This window comes from Salvelinus sp. IW2-2015, unplaced genomic scaffold (assembly GCF_002910315.2).
Source record: "Salvelinus sp. IW2-2015 unplaced genomic scaffold, ASM291031v2 Un_scaffold1034, whole genome shotgun sequence".
Taxonomy (NCBI): domain Eukaryota; kingdom Metazoa; phylum Chordata; class Actinopteri; order Salmoniformes; family Salmonidae; genus Salvelinus; species Salvelinus sp. IW2-2015.
In genome coordinates, this window is record NW_019942696.1 from 244,505 (window position 1) to 264,587 (window position 20,083).

The window sequence follows — 20,083 nt, forward strand, 5'->3', positions numbered from 1 at the left end:
GGGATGGGCACGGAGGAGGTGGTGGGGTGGAGCAGGGAGGGAGGTTGAGAGCGGGTGGATGGGGAAGACGAGGGCGGCGAACGCAGGAGTAGAAGAAGAAGGAGAGAGAGGAGATGGGAGCGAACGGGGGGAGGGAGCGGGGAGATAGTAGGTGAGGAAGAGAGAGGAGAAGGTGGAGAGAGGGAGAGAGAGCAGGGGAGGGAAGGGAGGGGGAGAGAGGGGGGAAGAGAGGGCGAGCCGAGAGGAGGGAGGAAAGAGGAGAAGCAAGGACGGGAGGAGAAGAAGCGAGAAGAGTGCTGAGGACAGGAGCAAGGAAGGTGGACGAGGGCAAATCTTGGGAAGGGGCGCTGTGAGTCTCTATTATGGTAGTGGTTGGAGGTACTGTAGGTTTGAGGGTACAGGACGGCCGTGTTGTGAGACTGAGGTCAAGGGAATTGGCATAGTGAGAGGAGTTGGGGAGGTGTTTGAGGGGAAGGAGAGCGGGACATGAGAGGAGAAGCTGAAGAGGAGAAGAGAAGAGAGGGGCATGTATGTTGGGGCGGATGGACATGAAGGGCAGGGTTCAGGGGACTAGGAGGCGCCGGCGCGGAGGGAAGGAGGAACGGGTGGAGGGGCGGGGGACGATGTGGCGGGAGGGTGTTGAGAAAAAGAAGAGGGAGAACGGGGCGGGAGAGCGGGGGAGAGAAGAGCAGGAGGCAGGGAGAGACAAATATAAAAAAAAAAAAAAACTGGCGCGAGGGTGGAGGGGCAGTGAAGGCCGGGGGAGGTGGAGGCGAGGACATGGGGGGGAGAGAGAGCAGTCGAGGTAGGAGGGAGGGGCGGGGGTGGGGGGGGGAGGGAAAAGAAGAGAAAAAAATAGAAAAGAGGAAAAGAGAAAGAAAGGAGAAGGAGGAAGAGAGAGAAGAAAGAAGAAGGCAAGGAAAGCAGAGGAGAAGGAGAGGGAGAGGAGGAGAAGAAACAAAGGGACTAAGCAAGAGGAGAAGGGCAGTGGGAGAAGGGAGAAGACGAGAAAAGGGAGGCGAGAGGGAAGAGAAGTTAAGAAGGAGGGGATGGAGAGAGAAAAAGGGGAAGAGCGAGAGGAGAGAGGGAGGCGAAGGGGAGCAGAGAGAGAGGGAGAAAAGAAGAGAGACGGAGAGAAGGAAGGAGGGAAGAGCAAAAGAGGAGAGGAGTTCTGTAGGTAGACACCAACGCCTACGCCCCAAACCTCCACCTCCTATATCAAACAACCCCCTCAGCAGTTTCTGTAAGTAGGTACCAACACCCTACCCGCCCAAACCTCCACCGTCACATACAGCGCCCCCTTCCTCAGAGTTCTGTTAGTAGGACAGCCAAAAGCCCTACGCCCAAACCTCCACCCTATCAACAACCCCCTCCCAGAGTCCTGTGCAGTAGGATTTACCAGACCCGCTCACGCGCGCGCTCGAACTATCCTCCACGACCTCTCTATCCCCATGGAACGCACCCTCCAGAGTTGCTTGAGTACAGCTGGGGGGTAGCGGACTAGTTTGACCTCGTGTGAGCCATGGAATCAGTGCAGATACTGCTCTGAATGTCCAAGCCCTAACGAGCAGGCAAGGAAAGAAAACCACCGCTCGCACTCAAAGGTACCTCCGTTTTATTGGTGAGACTGCCTAGCACATGTTGAGGCGCCTTGTAGTATCTGAGGTGAAGCGCGCGACTTGACGTGTGTGAAAGCGACTCATTATGAAATGGCGGGAATGGGAACAGGATTGGCATGAGGTTGACAGACAACAAACAAAATGATACTGTGTTAGACTTTGATACAATGGTATCAACAAGTTAGATATGTTTGCATTTGATGAATTGGTCGAGAAGGAAAAGAAAACGCCACACTAATTTTAGGCGAGGTGCTGGCTAGCGTAAGGTAAGGGGAGATGGGAGGAGTTGAAAATGAACGGCTCAGTACTGAGAGATAGTAGAGGCAAGATAGGGCCATGCTGAACTGGATCGTCTAGGCGGAGCTCAGCGATGAGTTCTAAGGGCAAACATTTAATAATCGTCGAACGGTCATTCTGAGCCTACTGCCAAGCTGCTCTGGGTGTACAGACCTGGCAGCCTGGGTGTGCAAGCCTGAGACATCCCATCTGCCTAGCGCGAGAAGTTCAGGACATATGGGTAGGGACCCTCCTGGGTTGGAGAGTGAGGTCGTCATCTGCCCCTCAGTAGCTCAGTAACGTATAGTCGGAGGTACGTTGGGTCTCAGCCATGTTCAGCACCAGTAGGTTATCGTCTCTCCAGGGTACCTGGAGTCTACAGTGCCAAGTCTCTGAAAGTACTAGTGTGGTACAGTGAAGAACCAGTGAGCAAGGCATGAGCGGAACCGTGTGGTAGCAGCCAGTCGACTGGGCGAGGCACGTGAGCGGTGTTTCTCACCACACAGTTAGATGACAACACGACAACCAACACACACACACACACCCGGCATTATGGACCCGTATCTTCATATATTGTTGTATGAATGCCTCAACCTCCTCTCAAAAACAGTGGTCGAACAAGCCCCTGGCTCTCCTACCTCAGTGATGGACCACGAGAGCGCGCGAGCGATGCGTGCTGCGATCTCCCGGTAACTTCCCCCGTTAAACGCGCTTGGCTGGCGTTGATCAATCACACTCCGTCTCCCGCGTAGCAAACGCCGCTAGTGTATCTTCCGGGTCCTCCCCTCCCGCTAGAGCTCGGAGTGGTTATCTCCAGCTCCCCCCCCCTCGACTCTCTCACGCCGTGCTCCGCTTACTCCCTTCCTCCCTCGGGCAGCTCTGGTATCCTCCCGGCCCCGCGTCCGAACCGAACCAGCGACCTATTGGTCTTTGATCTCCCCTGGTCGCTCGCCCGCCTGAAGTACCGACCGTGCTGACTTATCTTCCTGCCGCGTCTCCCCCTAACGGCGGCCCTCGGGCTTAGGCTCTGGTCCGGAACTGTCCCCCGACCGAGGCGAGGAGCTGCGGCGTGTCCTGGTCAATTCTTAGCGTCACTGCTACACTCCTCGTTGACGCTATGCCCGTCTGGAGCTCTCGCGGCTTTACTTGCACCTCTCTCCCGCCACTTCTTCTGACGCGCAGAGTCGCCGTGACATCCAGTGCTAATCCCACCTCCCGCTTGCTTCGCCCACTAGAACCAGAGGCGTGTTAGCAGTCCGTTAACGCCAAGTGCTTGACCCACCCATGTATGATTTACATCATGAACGACACATCTGCCTCTCAGCACTTTTGCGTGAGAATAATATGTCCAGGTAACTCCGAGGATCATCACAACAACGTTTCTGTATAAGCCACCTTAATACATAATCTCAAGCAGGCTGTTATCTCCCCGCTATAGGAGTGCTTTATCATCTCTTCGCTTGCCCATTTGTGATACAGGCCCTGCCTGTTGTAGTCAGTTCTAAATAACTCGCGATCGCCCCACCCACCTTAGAACAACTTCACTATTCCAGAGAATAAGGCCCAATCCCCAGTACATGTAGACACATTCCACGTACACACAGCCCAACCCCAGACAGTTAGATCACACTCATTCCAGAATACAGCCCAACTCCAGACATTAGACACTATTCCAGAATACAGCCAACCCCAGACAGTAGACACTATTCCGAGACCCAATCACAGTCCCAACCCCAGACATCATGAGACCTATTCCAGAATACACGGTCCCACACCCCCTAGAGCAACGTCAGGACACGTACTCGCAGAATACATCAGCACCATACATTCCCCAGGACATCTACCACACTAACTTACACAGAGGATAGACATGCCTCAACGCGCCAGACATCTCAGATAGACACTATACTACCAAATAATTACAAGCCATGTATGACTCCAGACCTGTTAGATCATCTATTCTCGAGAATCAGTCGCACTACCTCTTCTCACTAGACATCTTACCTATCTTCCTCATTACGACTACTGCACTTCTCCCAAGAAGCTAGCTACTGCGTATCTCCAGATGTTACCTTAAGTCACCTGTCTCTTCTACTCTTTTCCGTGCGCTCTCCTGTCTGGTGCCGTGTCCCTCGTTGCTTCCCTCCTCTCCTCCCTTCCTCTCTCTCGTCGTTTGACCTCCTCCCTGTGCACTTCTAGGAGCATCTCGCTCCTTGATACCTTTCCTTCTCTGAGCAATTCCCTATCAATCAATACAATCCCCTACAGTTCATACACTTATTGTTCCTTCCCTATATCAGCCCTTTCCCAATTTACACCTGGTCATAAGATCTTCTGTAACAACACCTATAACAGCGTTAATGTGCCCTCCGATGCATGCATATACCAGTGGTGTGTGTGTGTGTTGTGGACCCATTCAGAACGTTGCGTGAAGTCTGTACCATCACTCTCTATGCCACAATAATTTAAAATCGTCTCAACTCTCTCTTTTCACATCATTTCTCTTACCTGATTACAATTCCTCATGTAACCACTATCTCGTCTCTTCAGTCCACTGTCTGCCTCTCTTACATGTGCGCCTCACACTAGGTACTCCTTCACCTACTTTAATTCTTTCTGAAATCATCGCGAACTTGTCCAAGGTGCTCACACATGTAGAACATAGTAGAGGTGCAGAATCTTTATCTCTCTTCATCTCTTTTTATTTCCTTGCATCATCGGATTCCCATCTGTCTCCCTCGTCTGACGAGTTTATCTCATCTCACTCACATCTTTTGATTATCCCCTTGGTAGTATTCTGTCGTTCTATTACCATTGTTCACTCATCTCCTCTGGTTCACATTCTGCGCTCTCTACGTAGTCCTTTCCACACGTCTCTCCTCACATTCAAGTTTGGGTGACTCTCTATTCTTCTTCCCCAGTGTCCTTCTGGCTCTCAGAGCCTCTCTCGGTGTATACTGATCGTCACGTTCTCTGCGAGTCGCTCCTCTGCCTCCATACTCTCGTCGTTCACTTCTGCCTCACATTCTTTAGTTCCTACTAGGCTTGAGTCCTCGGCTTCTGTGAGCATTCGGTACAGCACACTCTGCGGCACCATCAGCGCTTGCCCTTGGCATTGTGACCTTGATTAAGCACATTTATACCCAAACACACTCAGTAAGATATTCTTGTGACCAAGATTGCTCCCATTTGTACAATATATCCCATCTTTTTAGAAATATGTGACCAAGCGCTTGAGACTACAACCTTTGAGCTCTCTACCCTGATCTTTCGACTAGCCCTCCATTCAATATATCACATCATGATATCCGATTCTGGACCCGCCTCGCCGTTCATGTTTCAAAACCCGTCCAACAAAGAGGACTGGACGCATTGGACGTCAGCGGAAAAAACCACATCGCATGAAAGACCCCACGCCCACACCAAGTAGAATTCCTTTCATTGTGTAGTACACGACACTGCCACACAAGCTCCATCGTCTTCCTAGACACACAGCACTCATGCACTCCAACCCACAACAACAACACATGCGACAACTCCTCGTTCAACCAACCACCACCCGATGCAACTGCCAACCCAGCATCCGAGCAACATTATAGTCGTCAACACCTCCACACTACAACACAGCCTCTCATCAGCAAAATTAATGTCTGCATCTCTCCTGTCCCCTTTTCGCGTCTCAAAGATAGTCGACCGCCATCCGTAGACCCTGGTCAACATAATGCATGAGCAGCCACAGTATACCTAGTTCTAATGTGTTTTACCGATTGCCATCTTCCAATCCCAGACCATGAGAGGACCTGCAGGGAACTCTAATTGTGTCTCCAAAACGTAGTACACCGATCCCACCCTCCTGGTCTCACGCCCAGGTGCGCTCCACAAGACAGCTTGACCTTTGACCGCAAGAACACCAGACCCCACCCTGGAAGAAAGACCTCATGCGAACTTGTTATGGTGGTACTACACACAACCAGCACAGCATACATTTCACAACACAACCAGTGACATCACAACGACCATACTATCACCACATCAGAGCACACACAGCGCACACACACAACACACAAACAGACACAGCCACCCATCATCTCACACAGACCTGACACTAATGTCCACAGCCTAACATAAGCCGAGACAGCGTCTACATCACTCCGCCAGACCGAAACATCCAGATACAGACTGAATACCCACATACACAGCCCTACCCACGCCACCATCCACTCCTCTCAAAGTGCTATTGCTGGTGACGTCTAAGCGAACCCACTTCTGAATCACCACAGCACAGTAATTGTCACCACCAGACTAACCTTCAATCTCTAGGAGACCAGACAACGCATTCTCCTTCACCAAACTGCGACGGTATCCGATCAGGCCTGCAATCTGACCAGACCATGGCTACTCACCCTATACTTGAAGTACTATTTTTGGTAAATTGCTCCCACCAGGAAAGGAGCCAGGACTTATGGGACCTCAACAAATATTTGTCTACTCAGGTCATTGCCCTGAATTTCCTCTTTGACCCATTTTCCCATGATGTCAACCGACCCAAAAGAGACCACTTGACATGTTTACAAAACGAAGACACCATTGAACCTATAGAAATACCATTTCCACACGATACACCTCACCCACATTGACATCACAATGAAACTCTCATTAAGAGGACCTATCAGAAGCTATCCTAAAGCACATACAATGTTTCTGGAATTTCCCAAAGGCTGTTTTTAAAGGCACAGATCAACATTGAGATCTATGGTAGCGACTTCATGAACCCATATGGACCATAATCGATCAGACAACAATACCATGTAAACAAATCTAAACGGAGTGAAGCATAACATCTGCGATCTACGTCAAAAGAAATTAGTTCAAGACCAACTAGACTTAGTGCAGACCGCACAACCCTACACCATTAATGCCAAGAAACCAACTCACTAAGCCTCTTTTTTGTTAACAGAGACTAACACCTAGCCCATCATACCCGAAACCAAAGGAGCCTGAGTTTGAATAAAAAAAGAACCAAGAGTATTATCAACCATAGACACATCCACCACCTCAGGTGTGAAATTTTGAGAAACTTCCGACTTCAACCGTGCTGTGTGATGTATCCTGCGTCTATGTTCTTTTTTCGGTGATAACGAAAGATAGGATGTGTCGGATGATGTGAAAGTGCTATAGGTGAGGTTAGTAGAATATAGTGGCTTATTAGAGGATAGAGAAAGAGAACAAAAGGAAAAAAAATAAAAGAAAAAAAAAAGGAAAACACGTGGGTGTTAAGTTATGTCTTAGGAAAGTCAAAACAGTAGGCGGAAAAATGTTGTCTTTCTGAATGTTGAACCTGTCAGTGTGAAAAAAAAAAAAAATAGTTGGTGTGTCTACTACTCTTCTACTCTCTGTAAAAAAAAATAAAGGTGTAGAATGTAATATATGTCTCTGTGAAAAAAAACAAGAAATGGGTATGCAATATAGTAAAGGGGAAATGAGTATGTATGTGGGTTTGTGTACTCTGATCTGTCGAATGTGCCATCTGTGTGAAGACAGAACCACTACGGGGATTGTGCCCGAATGGGGGCGGAGAATGGTGTGATAGCAGCGTCGTCCGTCTGGGGTGTGTGTGTGTCCTACATCATCTAAGCCCTCCCGATGCCTCCAACCAAAGGGCGGGGTAAAAACTATGTTGGAGGGATGTGTCTGTGTGTGTGTGTGTGTGTGTGTGTGTGTGTGTGTGTGTGTCTGTGTGTGTGCTGTGTCTGTGTGTGTGTGTGTGTGTTGTGTGTCTGTGTGTGTGTGTGTGTGTGTGTCTGTGTGTGTTGTGTCTGTGTGTGTGTGTGTGTACACTACCTTGCTGGGTTTCTTCATGGGTCTGTCTTGCTGTCAGTGCTGTCTGTGGAGGCTGCGGAGGGGGAGTACGGCCACTAGACCGCAGGTCCTCATTGGTTGGAGATGCTCGTCCATCAGGACTGGCTGTCTGCTTCTTGCCGGCCACTACGGGACGTCGACATCTACACACACGGAGACAGAATAATTACTTGATGACGAGTGTGTTGTGTGTGTTGACGATAATTGTGTGTGTGTGTGTGTGTTGACGAGTTGTGTGTGTGTGTGTTGACGAAGGTGTGTTTGACGAGTGTGTGTGTGTACTACATAACCGATCCTCTGTTGCGTCGTCTTCATGCTGTGTTTCCCGCTGAGTCCATCCTCATCCTCTTTGACGGGTTTGAACATGAACGGAGGCGGTCCACGGGCTTGTCGATGGGAGGCAACTCTCCGTACTTCTTAAATGGATACGACAGTCTGTACACAACAAGATGTTCTCTCTGCCCCCGTGGTGCCAGTCCTTAGAGGCTGAGAGAGACAGAGAGAGAGACAGAGAGAGAGACAGAGAGAGAGACAGAGAGAGAGACAGAGAGAGAGACCGAGAGAGAGAGACCGAGAGACAAAGACAGAGAGAGACAGAGACAGAGAGACAAAGACAGAGAGAGACAGAGAGAGGACAGAAGAGAGAGAGACAGTGAGACAGAGAGAGACAGAGAGAGAGAGACAGAGAGAGACAGATGAGAGAGAGAGAACAGTGAGAGAGACAGAGAGACAGAGGAGAGAGACAAGAGAGAGAGACAGTGAGACAGAGACAGTGAGACAGTGAGACAGTGAGGACAGTGAGACAGTGAGACAGAGAGACAGAGAGACAGAGAGACAGAGAGAGAGAGAGAGAGACAGAGAGAGAGAAGAGAGAGAGACAGAGAGAGAGACAGAGAGAGAGACAGAGAGAGAGACAGAGAGAGACAGAGACAGAGAGACAGGACATGATTTTTAGTCATTGAGATACAGCTTCCTGTCAGGGGAGACCGGAGATAACCAGCCGCGTTAGGGGGAGACGGAGATAACGAGCCGCGTAGGGGGAGACCGAGATAACCAGCCGCGTTAGGGGAGACCGGAGATACCCAGCCTGTCAGGGGGAGACCGGAGATAACCAGCCGCGTTAGGGGGAGACCGGAGATAACCAGCCCTGTCAGGGCAGACTGGAGATAACCAGCCCTGTCAGGGGAGACCGAGATTACCGCGCGTTAGGGGGAGACCGGAGATAACCAGCCGCGTCAGGGGAGACCGAGATAACCAGCCGCGTTAGGGGGAGACCGGAGATAACCAGCCGCGTTAGGGGAACGGAATAACCAGCCGCGTCAGGGGAGACCGGAGATAACCAGCCGCGTTAGGGGAGACCGGAGATAACCAGCCGCGTCAGGGGGAGACCGGAGATAACCAGCCGCGTTAGGGGGAGACCGAGATAACCAGCCGCGTTAGGGGGAGACCGGAGATAACCAGCCGCGTTAGGGGAGACCGGAGATAAACCAGCTGTGCGTTGTGGTTATGAGGTAGAGAGACAGGGGTTGTCAGCCCGTCTCTGTAGGAGGTGGGATTCATACACACAATATCATGAAGATAACGGGTCCATATGACGGTGTGTGTGTGTGTGTGTGTGTGTGTGTGTGTGTGTGTGTATCATCTTACTGGTGGTGAAACAGTGCCGGCAGGCGTAACCCTTCAGCTCCTGCTCACTGTCTTCACTGTCCAAGTCATCTTCACTGGCTGAACTCAGGTCCACTGGAGAACAGAACACACGTTGTTACCAAGCCAACAGTACTGAGCTAAACATCTCACTGTCTTCACTGGCTGAACTCAGGTCCACTGGAGGAGAACAGAACACACGTTGTTACCAAGACAACAGTACTGAGCTAAACATCTCACTGGTGTCACCAATCAAATGCTGATTCAGACCCTGWTGAAGACAGCTTGGCTGTCGAAACGTTGGATATTAAATGTTTGCATCTGAGCTCCCTAGAGTGTGCGGCTCTCCTTTATTTTCACGTTTTCACCTCCGCTAGCCAGCACCTCGCCTAAATAGGTGTGCGTTTCTTTTCCTTCTCGACCAATCAAATGCAAACATACTACTTGTGATAACCATTGCTCAACTTCTAACACAGTATCATTTTTTGTTGTTGTTGCCAATCCTGTTCTTGCCATTTTGAGTCGCTTTACAAGCCTTATCAAAAAGGTCAAATGTATCAGGAGTAACCAGAAAGAGACTTGGTGAGAGCGGTGGTTCTTTCCTTGCCTGCTCGTTAGGGCTTGGACATTCAGAATTCTATATCCATGGCAAACATAACTGTCCTACCTACAGAACTCTGAGGGGGCGTTTGATAGGGTGGAGGTTGGGCGGTAGGGTTGGTATCCTACTTACAGAACTCTGAGGGGGTGTTGATTAGGGTGGGGTTTGGGGCGTAGGGTTGGTGTCTACCTACAGAACTCTGAGGAGGGCTGCGTTGACAGCGGTGGAGTTTGGCGTAGGGTTGGTGCCCTACTTACAGAACTCTTGAGGTGGTGGTGATAGGGTGGAGGTTGGGGCGTAGGTTGTGTCCTACCTACAGAATCTGAGGGGCTGTTGATAGGTGGAGGTTTGGGCGTAGGTGGTGTTCCTACCTACAGAACTCTGGAGGGGGGTTGTTGATAGGGTGGAGGTTTGGGCGTAGGGTAGGATCTACTTACAGAACTCTGAGGAGGGCTGTTGACAGGGTGGAGGTTTGGGCGTAGGTTGGTGCCCACTTACAGAACTCTATGAGGGGTTGTTGATAGGGTGGAGGTTTGGGCGTAGGGTTGTGTCCTACTTACAGAACTCTGAGGAGGGGGCTGTTGATGGGGTGGATGGTTTGGGCGTAGGGTGTGGTGCCTACTTACAGAACTCTGAGGGGTTGTTGATAGGGTGGAGGTTTGGGCGTAGGGTTGGTGTCCTACTACAGAACTCTGAGGGGTTGTTGATAGTGAGGGTTTGGGCGTAGGTTTGTGTCCTACCTACAGAAACTCTGAGGAGGGGTTGTTGATAGGGTGGAGTTGTGGGCTGGTGAGGTTGGTGTCTTACCTACAGAAACTCTGAGAGGGGGCTGTTGATGGGTGGAGGTTCTGGGCGCGTAAAGTTTGGTGTCCTACATTACAAGAACTCTGGGAGGGGTTGTGATAGGGTGGAGGTTTGGGGGTAGGGTTGTGTCCTACCTCAGAACTCTGAGGGGTGTTGACGGGTGGAGTTTGGGGCGTGGTGTGTCCACCTACGATCTGAGGGTGTGAAGGGTGGAGGTTTGGGGTAGGGTTAGTATCCACCTACAAGAACTCTGAGGAGGGGGTTGTTGATAGGGTGGAGGTTTGGGGCGTAGGTTGGTTCCTACTTACAGAACCTGAGGGGGGTTGTTGATAGGGTGGAGGTTTGGGCGTAGGGTGTAGTCCTACCTACAGAACTCTGAGGAGGGGGCTGTTGAATAGGGTGGAGGTTTGGGGCGTAGGGTTGGTGCCCTACTTACAGAACTCTGAGGGGGTTGTGATAGGGTGGAGTTTGGGGCGTAGGGTTAGTATCCTACTTACAGAACTCTAGGAGTTGTTGATAGTGGAGGTTTGGGGCGTAGGTGTTGGATCCTTACTAAGAACTCTGAGGAGGGGTTGTATAGGTGGAGGTTTGGGCCAGGGTGTGTCCTACCTACAGAACTCTGAGGAGGGGCTGTTGAAGGGGAGGTTTGGGCGTTGAGGTTGTATCCTACCTACAGAACTCTGAGGACGCGGCTTGTTGATAGGGTGGAGGTTGGGCGTAGGGTTAGTGATCCTACTTACAGAACTCTGAGGAGGGTGTCTAGACGGATGTTGACGGGGTGGGGGTGGTCTAGACAGGGATTGACGGGGTGGAGGGTGGTCTAGGACAGGATGTTTGACGGGGTGAGGTGTCTAACAGCATGTTGACGGGTGAGGGTGTCTAGACAGGAGTGTTGACGGGGGTGGAGGTGGCGTAGAACAGGATGTTGGACGGTGGAGGGTGGTCTAGACAGATGTTGACGGGGTGGCAGGGTGGTCTAGACAGGGATGTTGACGGGGGTTATGACCACTTACAAGAACCTCTGAGGAGGGGGTCTAGACGGGATGTCTGAACGGGGTGGAGGCGGTCTGCGTGTCTTGATGCGTTCGAACACAGGCTGGCGACGGTGGTCTACGAGTGGCCCTGACATGCTGAATTCAGGAGTCTTCTTCCAGTAGTAGTAGAAGGTTATCAACTCACCCTGCAAGGCAAGAGAGACACACACCATCAGAACCACAGAACACACACACTTATAGCAGTCGTAGAAGGTTAGCAACTACCCCTGTATCGGAGACAGAGAGAGAGGACCAGGAACCAGAGTACCAGGAACACTGAACTGTGCATCGTACTCACGTAGGAACCAGGTGAAAACAGTGCGTACTCACACACGTTAACATTCACAATGACTCTCCCAATTTCTTGTAGTTCTCTCTGCCACGTGACAAAATGTGTAGAATTACAGGAAACGAGCATTAAAACAGCAACATTTTGTCTCTGTGGCCAAAAGGAGGGCCTCTAAACTAACTAAATCCTAGGGGAAACATTGCATCACTTTGTAGAAAATTAACTAGTCAAAACAAGAACGATATGTTTTATTTGAGACATGGTAAATAATTCCCTAATGTACTAACATCCAAGTTAGATATTAGATGATCTAACAGCCACTGCGTCACATAACGAGGAAAAGACCGTAGTGGTTTGGAGTGGACGGAGACGACGGCTCCAGGTCACTGAGTACATGACTCCATGTCAGGTTTTGCAAGTAGCCGGGTGAGTTTTGCTGCTGCTGCTGTGGTTGTGTCTGTCAGTTGCAGGATTAGGCAGGGAGGCTGGGAGGCCAGGAGAGCGGGAGGCAGTCTGGCTGGCTGGCTGAATGATGGGGTATTAGGAGCAGTGCTGTTGGGGCTGCCTGGGTGGCAAGCGGCTGAATGGGAACAAAAGAACATGTAGGGGAAAGCTTTGCTGCTACAAATAGGACCTGAAACGGTTCCTCGCCCAGCCGCTGGAGGAGTCAATTGAACTTTAATCAAACATTCAGAGCCTGGGCTGTGTGTGTGTGTGTGTGTATTATTCCGAGTTTGTGTGTGTGTGTATGTCTGTGTGTGTATGTCTATGTGTACGTGTGTATGTGTGTGTGTAAAAGGCTAAGTGTGTATGTCTGTGTGTGTGTATGTCTGTGTGTATGTGTGTGTGTAAAAGGCTAAGTGTGTGTGTCTGTCAGAACGAGGGATAAATCCGTTGCACAAAAGGACCGGCCGGAAATCAATGTCGGAGTGAGGACATTAACACATGGATCAGAGGACTCTGCTGCATTAACTACTGCACACACTGAATTATACACACACTCTGAATAACACACACACTCTGAATAACACACACACTCTGAATAACACACACACTCTGAATAACACACACACTCTGAATAACACACACACACACCACTGATATCCAACACACACTGATGGACACACACACACACACACCACACACACTACACACACACACACCTAGCACACACACACTACACACACACAATACAACACACACCATCACACAACACACACTGCATTGATTAGACAAAAGTGATGTGGCATTATATTCTGATCCTGTGGATTTATCTTGGGTTCTCTCCCCCACCCCTAACCCCCAACTCTTCCTACCCACCACTAAATCCCCAATTCGCTCTCTACCCACCCCTGAACCCCCAACTCTCTCTCCCCCACCCTTAACCCCAAACTCCTCCCCACCACCGGAACCCCCCAACTTTCCCCCCCACCCTGAACCCCCAACTCTCTCTCCCACCTGAACCCCCAAACTCTCTCTCCCCCACCCTAGAACCCCAACTCCCTCCCCCACCCTGAACCCCCAACTCGCTCTCCCCGCCCACCCTGAACCCCCAATCTCTCGCCCCTGAACCCCCAATCTCTCTCCCCACCCTGAAAACTCCAACCTCTCTCTCCACCCACCCTGAACCCCCAACCTCTCCCTGAAAGCCCCCAGACTCTCTTCCCTAACCCCCAAACTCTCGCTCTCCCTCTCCCTGAACCACCCAACACTCTCTCCTCTCCCCTGAACCCAACCTTCTCTCCCCCACCCTTGAACCCCCAACCTCTCCCCCCACCCTGACCCCCAACCTCCCTCCCTCTCTCCCTTCTCCCCTGATCATCCCCCACTCTCTCTCGTCCCCCACCCTAACCCCCAAACTCTCCCAACCTCTCTCTCCCCACCTGAACCCCCAACTCTCCCCAACCTTCTCCCTCTCCCTGACCCCCAACACTGTCTTCCTCTCTCCCACCCCTTGAACCCCCAGCTCTCGTCCTCTCTCCCCCGACCCCAACTCTCCGCCACCCCCGAACCCTCACTCCCCCCACCCTGAACCCCCAACTCTCCCCCCCACCCTGAACCCCCAACCTCCTCCCCCACCTGAACCCCCAACTCTCCTCCCCCACCCTAACCCCCAACTCTCCTCCACCACCACCCAACCCTGAAACCCCCAACTCTCTGTGCTGAGCGATTAACCGACATTCGTTCCCCCCCCCAACTACCAACTACCATTCTAGTAGTTGACCATGTCTGTTCAATTACTACAATTCCATTTAGTTCGTTTTTCCCCCCTGTGAGCCCAACACACCGTTTCTCTAAAGAGAAATCAAATAATTCATGAGCGAAATCAAGTCAATAACTACAGGTTGTGGAAACGCTGGGCTGAAGGGAGTTGTAGTTTCATTAAGCAAATATTCAACCTAGTTCACAAAGCAGAAACATTTAAACAATTAACTACAATGACCATAATCCATTGGCTGTTTTTTTCCCCCAGCTCGGATAGACGGATCAGAGAGTTAACAGGTAAAACGAGAGGGACAGAGACAGTTGGTGAAAGTATGCCTGATCACCTCTGAAGAAGTAGTAAAATGGTTTAGTCAGCGACAGCGCTGCAGCATGTTTAGGCAGACTAGCTAAATAGGATGACTACAGACAGTACAGTATGGGGAGAACAGAGACAACATGAGATGGTCTGGCTGGCTGCTACTGCCTGAACAGAGATGAGAAGATTACTTTAAAAGATGCACTGTGTAGAAATCAATCCTCCATTTCCTGGTTGCTAAAATTCGAATAGTTTGCATATTTTCCGTCTATGTGACCAAACAAGCAACTATAGTGTAAAGAATRATTGTACCATCTAAACCTGCTGTGAAATATATTTTCCATCACCAWAAATATTGTATTTTCAGCTGTTTGAAGCTGTTGTACAAAACCCGAAAGTAAAAGACAAAATCAAAACTTAAGAACAGGAAGCATAGAAATAGCACATATAGAAAAATATATACCGCTTCTTAGACTTGCTTTCAATGAGAATGACAGATCTGTAATTCAAATTTCTATGTGAATTTGGTCAGGTCGCCCAAAATGTTACATATTGCAGCTTTAAGCCGCTCCAAGGAATGAAATGTAATTATTTACATATTAATGTATTTATTTACATATTAATTTCAAATTTTTCTACTGATGTCCACCCAATGTGGACCACACAGAAACAATTGAATATTTTCAACGTTTTGGCAAATTAATGTTCACTATTTATGGCTTGGAAGTTTCATTAAAAAGCTCTAAAATAATTGCATTGTCAACATTTCATAATGCATTTAATTTAATCTAACACGGATTATTTTTTAATAATCTAAACTGAAACAATCTCAAAAAGTACTAGTCGCTCAGCACTAGGAGGAAGGAGAGGATTACTTCTGAGAGTCTCCATGAGACGATGATATTGTAACAGCATCTTGGAGCTATCTCGAACGCTTTATATGTGATTTTGCGTCAGGTACATCGACAATAATAATGGTACATATGTGCAGCTTTAAGCACGCTCCAAGGAATAATGTAATATTAATTTAAATTATTTTTATTACATATTAATTTCAAATTTTTCTTACTGATGTCCACCCATGTGGACATCACAGACATTGAATATTTTCACACGTTTTGGCAAATTAATGTTCACATATTTATGGCTTGGAAGTTTCATTAAAAAGCTCTAAAATAATTGCATTGGTCAACATTTTCATAATGCATTTTAAATTTAATCTAACAGCGGATTATTTTTTAATAATCTAACGAAACAGTCTCAAAAAGTACTAGTCGCTCAGCATACGTTTAGGCTCTGTGGGTTCCACCAGGGTTGTAGAACGGGGACTGTGTGGCGTTCCACCAGGTTTGTAAAGGGGCTTGTGTGGCGTTCCACCAGGTTTGTAAACGGGGCTGTGTGGCGTTCCCAGTCTGTACGGTGTGTGTTACACGGTTAACGGGGCTGTGTGGCGTTCGCTACAGGTTGTACAGGGGCTTGTGTGGCGTTCATGCGCAGGATTGTAACGGGCTGTGTGGGTCCAGCAGGTTTGTAACGGGTGGTGGCGTTCAAGTGTCGGGCTCTGGTGTCCACCAGGTTGTAACGGGGTGTGGTTGGCGTTCCCACACATGGTTTACAGGGGCTGTGTGGCGTTTCCCAGGTTTTAACGGGGCTGTGGGGCGTTCCATCAGGTTTCGGGTTTCGTCAATACGGTTTGGCTGTGTGGCGTTACCCAGTAACGGTTGGTTCCACCAGGTTGTAACGGGGCTGTGTGGCGTTCCACCAGGTTGTAACGGGGCTGTGTGGCGTTCCCCCAGGTTGTAACGGGGCGTGTGGCGTTCCACAGGTTAGCGGGGCTGTGTGGCGTTCACCAGTGTAACGGGCTGGTGCGTTCACCAGGTTGTAACGGCTGTGGGCGTTCCACCAGGTTGTAACGGGGCTGGTGTGGCGTCCACCAGGTCTTAACGGGCTGTGTGGCGTTCCACCAGGTTTAACGGGGCGTGTGGCGTTCCACCAGTTTTAACGGGCTTGTGGCGTTCCACCAGGTTTTAACGGGCTTGTGGCGTTCCACAGGTTGTAACGGGGCTCTGGTGGCGTTCCACCAGGTTTAACGGGCTGTGTGGCTTCCATCCAGGTTGTAACGGGTGCTGTGTGGTTCCACAGTGTAACGGGGCTGTGCGTTCCACCAGGTGTAACGGGGCTGTGTACGTTCCACCAGTTTTAACGGGCTGTGTAACTTGTTCATTTATGTCTCAGTTGTGAATCTTGTTATGTTCATACAAATATTACACATGTTAAGTATGCTGAAAATAAACACAGTTGACTGTGAGAGAGTTTAGTTTCTGAGTTTATATACATATTAATTACTGTGTGCATATATATATATATATATATATTTATAGTATATATATATATAAATAGTAGTGTGTAGTTATATATTTATATATATATTGTTAAATATAGAGAGTGGTGTGTATATATATGTATGTATATAGTGTGTGTGTATGTATATAGTGTGTGTGCATACAGTGGGGAGAACAAGTATTGATACACTGCCGATTTTCAGGTTTTCCTACTTACAAAGCATGTAGAGGTCTGTAATTTTTATCATAGTACACTTCAACTATGAGAGACGGAATCTAAAACAAAAAATCCAGAAAATCACATTGTATGATTTTAAAGTATTAATTTGCATTTATTGCATGACATAAGTATTGATACATCAGAAAAGCAGAACTTAATATTTGGTACAGAAACCTTTGTTTGCAATTACAGAGATCATACGTTTCCTGTAGTTCTTGACTAGGTTTGCACACACTGCAGCAGGGATTTGGCCCACTCCTCCCTACAGATTCTCTCCAAGATCCTTCAGGTTTCGGGGCTGTCGCTGGGCATACGGAGTTTCAGCTCCCTCCAAAGATTTTATTGGTTCAGGTCTGGAGACTGGCTAGGCCACTCAGGACCTTGAGATGCTTCTTACGGAGCCACTCCTTAGTTCCATGGCTGTGTGCTTCGTGTCGTTGTCATGCTGGAAGACCCAGCCACGACCCATCTCAATGCTCTTACTGAGGGAAGGAGGTTGTTGCCAAGATCTCTGCATACATGCCCCATCCATCCTCCCCTCAAACGGTGAGTCGTCCTGTCCCCTTTGCAGAAAAGCATCCCCAAAGAATGATGTTTCCACCTCCATGCTTCACGGTTGGGATGGTTCTTGGGGTGTACTCATACTTCTTCTTCCTCCAAACACGGCGAGTGGAGTTAGACCAAAAGCTCTATTTGTCTCATCAGACCACATACCTTCTCCATTCCTCCTCTGGATCATCCAGATGGTCATTGGCAACTTCAGACAGGCCTGGACATGCACTGGCTTAAGCAGGGGACCTTGCGTGCGCTGCAGGATTTAATCCATGACGGCGTAGTGTGTTACTAATGGTTTTCTTTAGAGCTGTGTCCCAGCTCTCTTCAGGTCATTGACCAGTCCTGCCGTGTAGTTCTGGGGTGATCCCTCACTTCCTCATGATCATTGATGCCCCACGAGGTGAAATCTTGCATGGAGCCCAGACCGAGGGTGATTGACCGTCATCTTGAACTTCTTCCATTTCTAATAATTGCGCCAACAGTTGTTTCCTTCTCACCAAGCTGCTTGCCTATTGTCCTGTAGCCCATCCCAGCCTTGTGCAGGTCTACAATTTTATCCCTGATTCCTTACACAGCTCTCTGGTCTTGGCCATTGTGGAGAGTTGGAATCTGTTTGATTGAGTGTTGGACAGGTGTCTTTTATACAGGTAACGAGTTCAAACAGGTGCAGTTAATACAGGTAATGAGTGGAGAACAGGAGGCTTCTTAAAGAAAACTAACAGGTCTGTGAGAGCCGGAATTCTTACTGGTTGGTAGGTGATCAAATACTTAGGTCATGCAATAAAATGCAAATTAATTATTTAAAATCATACAATGTGATTTCTGGATTTTGTGTTTTAGATTCTCCTCTACAAGTTGAAAGTGTTACCTATGATAAAAATTACAGACCTCTACATGCTTTTGTAAGTAGAAAACTGCAAACGGCAGTGTATCAAATACTTGTTCTCCCCACTGTATATATACATACACACGATATAATATGATATGACATAGTTGAAATATGTATTCCAGCCTTATATCCCCGTAAATCATTACAGAGCAGACAGTACTGCAGCTACAGTCAACTATCATCAGAATTGAAGTGACAACATAAGCTAGGTATTATAAAGGCCTTTAAAATGCTGCCTGCTTCTCTGCAGAGATTTCTGCTCTGTTGGATTATCTTCCATCAAGGAAAGGGTTTGCCTCATATCATCACACAACTCAAATGCATCTCATCCTACGCTGCTTCCCTCTTCCTCACAGTCTCATGCTCTGACTCCCTCCCTCTCAGTCTCACTGCTCTGACTCCCTCCCTCACGTCTCACTGGCTCGACTCCCTCCCTCACAGCTCACTGCTCTGACTCTCCCTCACAGTCTCACTGCTCTGACTCCCTCCCTCCATCAGTCTCACTGCTCTGATCCCTCCCTCAGTCTCAACTGCTTGCTGACTCCCTCGCCTCTCAGTATCACGCTCTGATGCCTCCTACAGTCTCACTGCTCTGACTCTCTCCTCCAGTCTCACTGCTCTACTCCCTCCCCAGTCTCACTGCTGCTGTCTCCTCCCACAGTCTCACTGCTCTGACTCCCTCCTCACAGTCTCCACTCGTCTCTGACTCCTTCCCTCTCAGTCTCTCACTGCTCTGACTCTCTGTTCCCCCCACAGTCTCTCACTGCTCTGACTCTCTGTTCCTCCACAGTCTCTCACTGCTCTGACTCTCGTTCCCTCCACAGTCTCTCACTGCTCTCTGATCCTCAGTCTGTTCCTCTTCTCCACAGTCTCACTGCTCTGACTCTCTGTTCCCTCCACAGTCTCACTGCTCTGACTCTCTGTTCCCTCCACAGGTCTCATTGCTCTGACTTCTGTTTCCCTCCACAGTCTCTCACTGCCTCTGACTCTCTTGTTCCATCCACAGTGCTCTCAATGCTCTGACTCTCTGTTCCCTCCACAGTCTCACTGCTCTGACTCTCTGTTCCCTCCACAGTCCTCACTGCTGACTCTCTGTTCCCTCCACAGTCCTCACTGCCTGACTCTCTGTTTCCTCCACAGTCTCACTGGCTCCTGACTCTTCTGTTCCTCCACAAGTCTCACTGCTCTCTGTTCCCGCACGTCTGCTTGATCTCTGTTCCTCCACAGTCTCACACGCTGTCTGATCTCTGTTCCCTCCCGTCCACTTCGACCTTGTCCCTCCCAACTTCAGTCTGACTCTCTGTTCCCTCCACAGTCCGCACTGCTCGACTCTTTCCCTCCAGTCGTCCACAATGCTCTGACCTCTTCTGTCCCCCACCAAGTCTCTTTGCTCGACTCTCCGTTCCCTCCACAGTCCTCACATGCTCGAC

General features: G+C 49.3%; 1 pseudogene; it reads right to left on the reverse strand.

Moving 5' to 3' along the window:
• LOC112069509 (arginine-glutamic acid dipeptide repeats protein-like) overlaps positions 1-20,083 on the reverse strand; it is a 135,403-nt pseudogene that overhangs the window by 14,623 nt on the left and 100,697 nt on the right.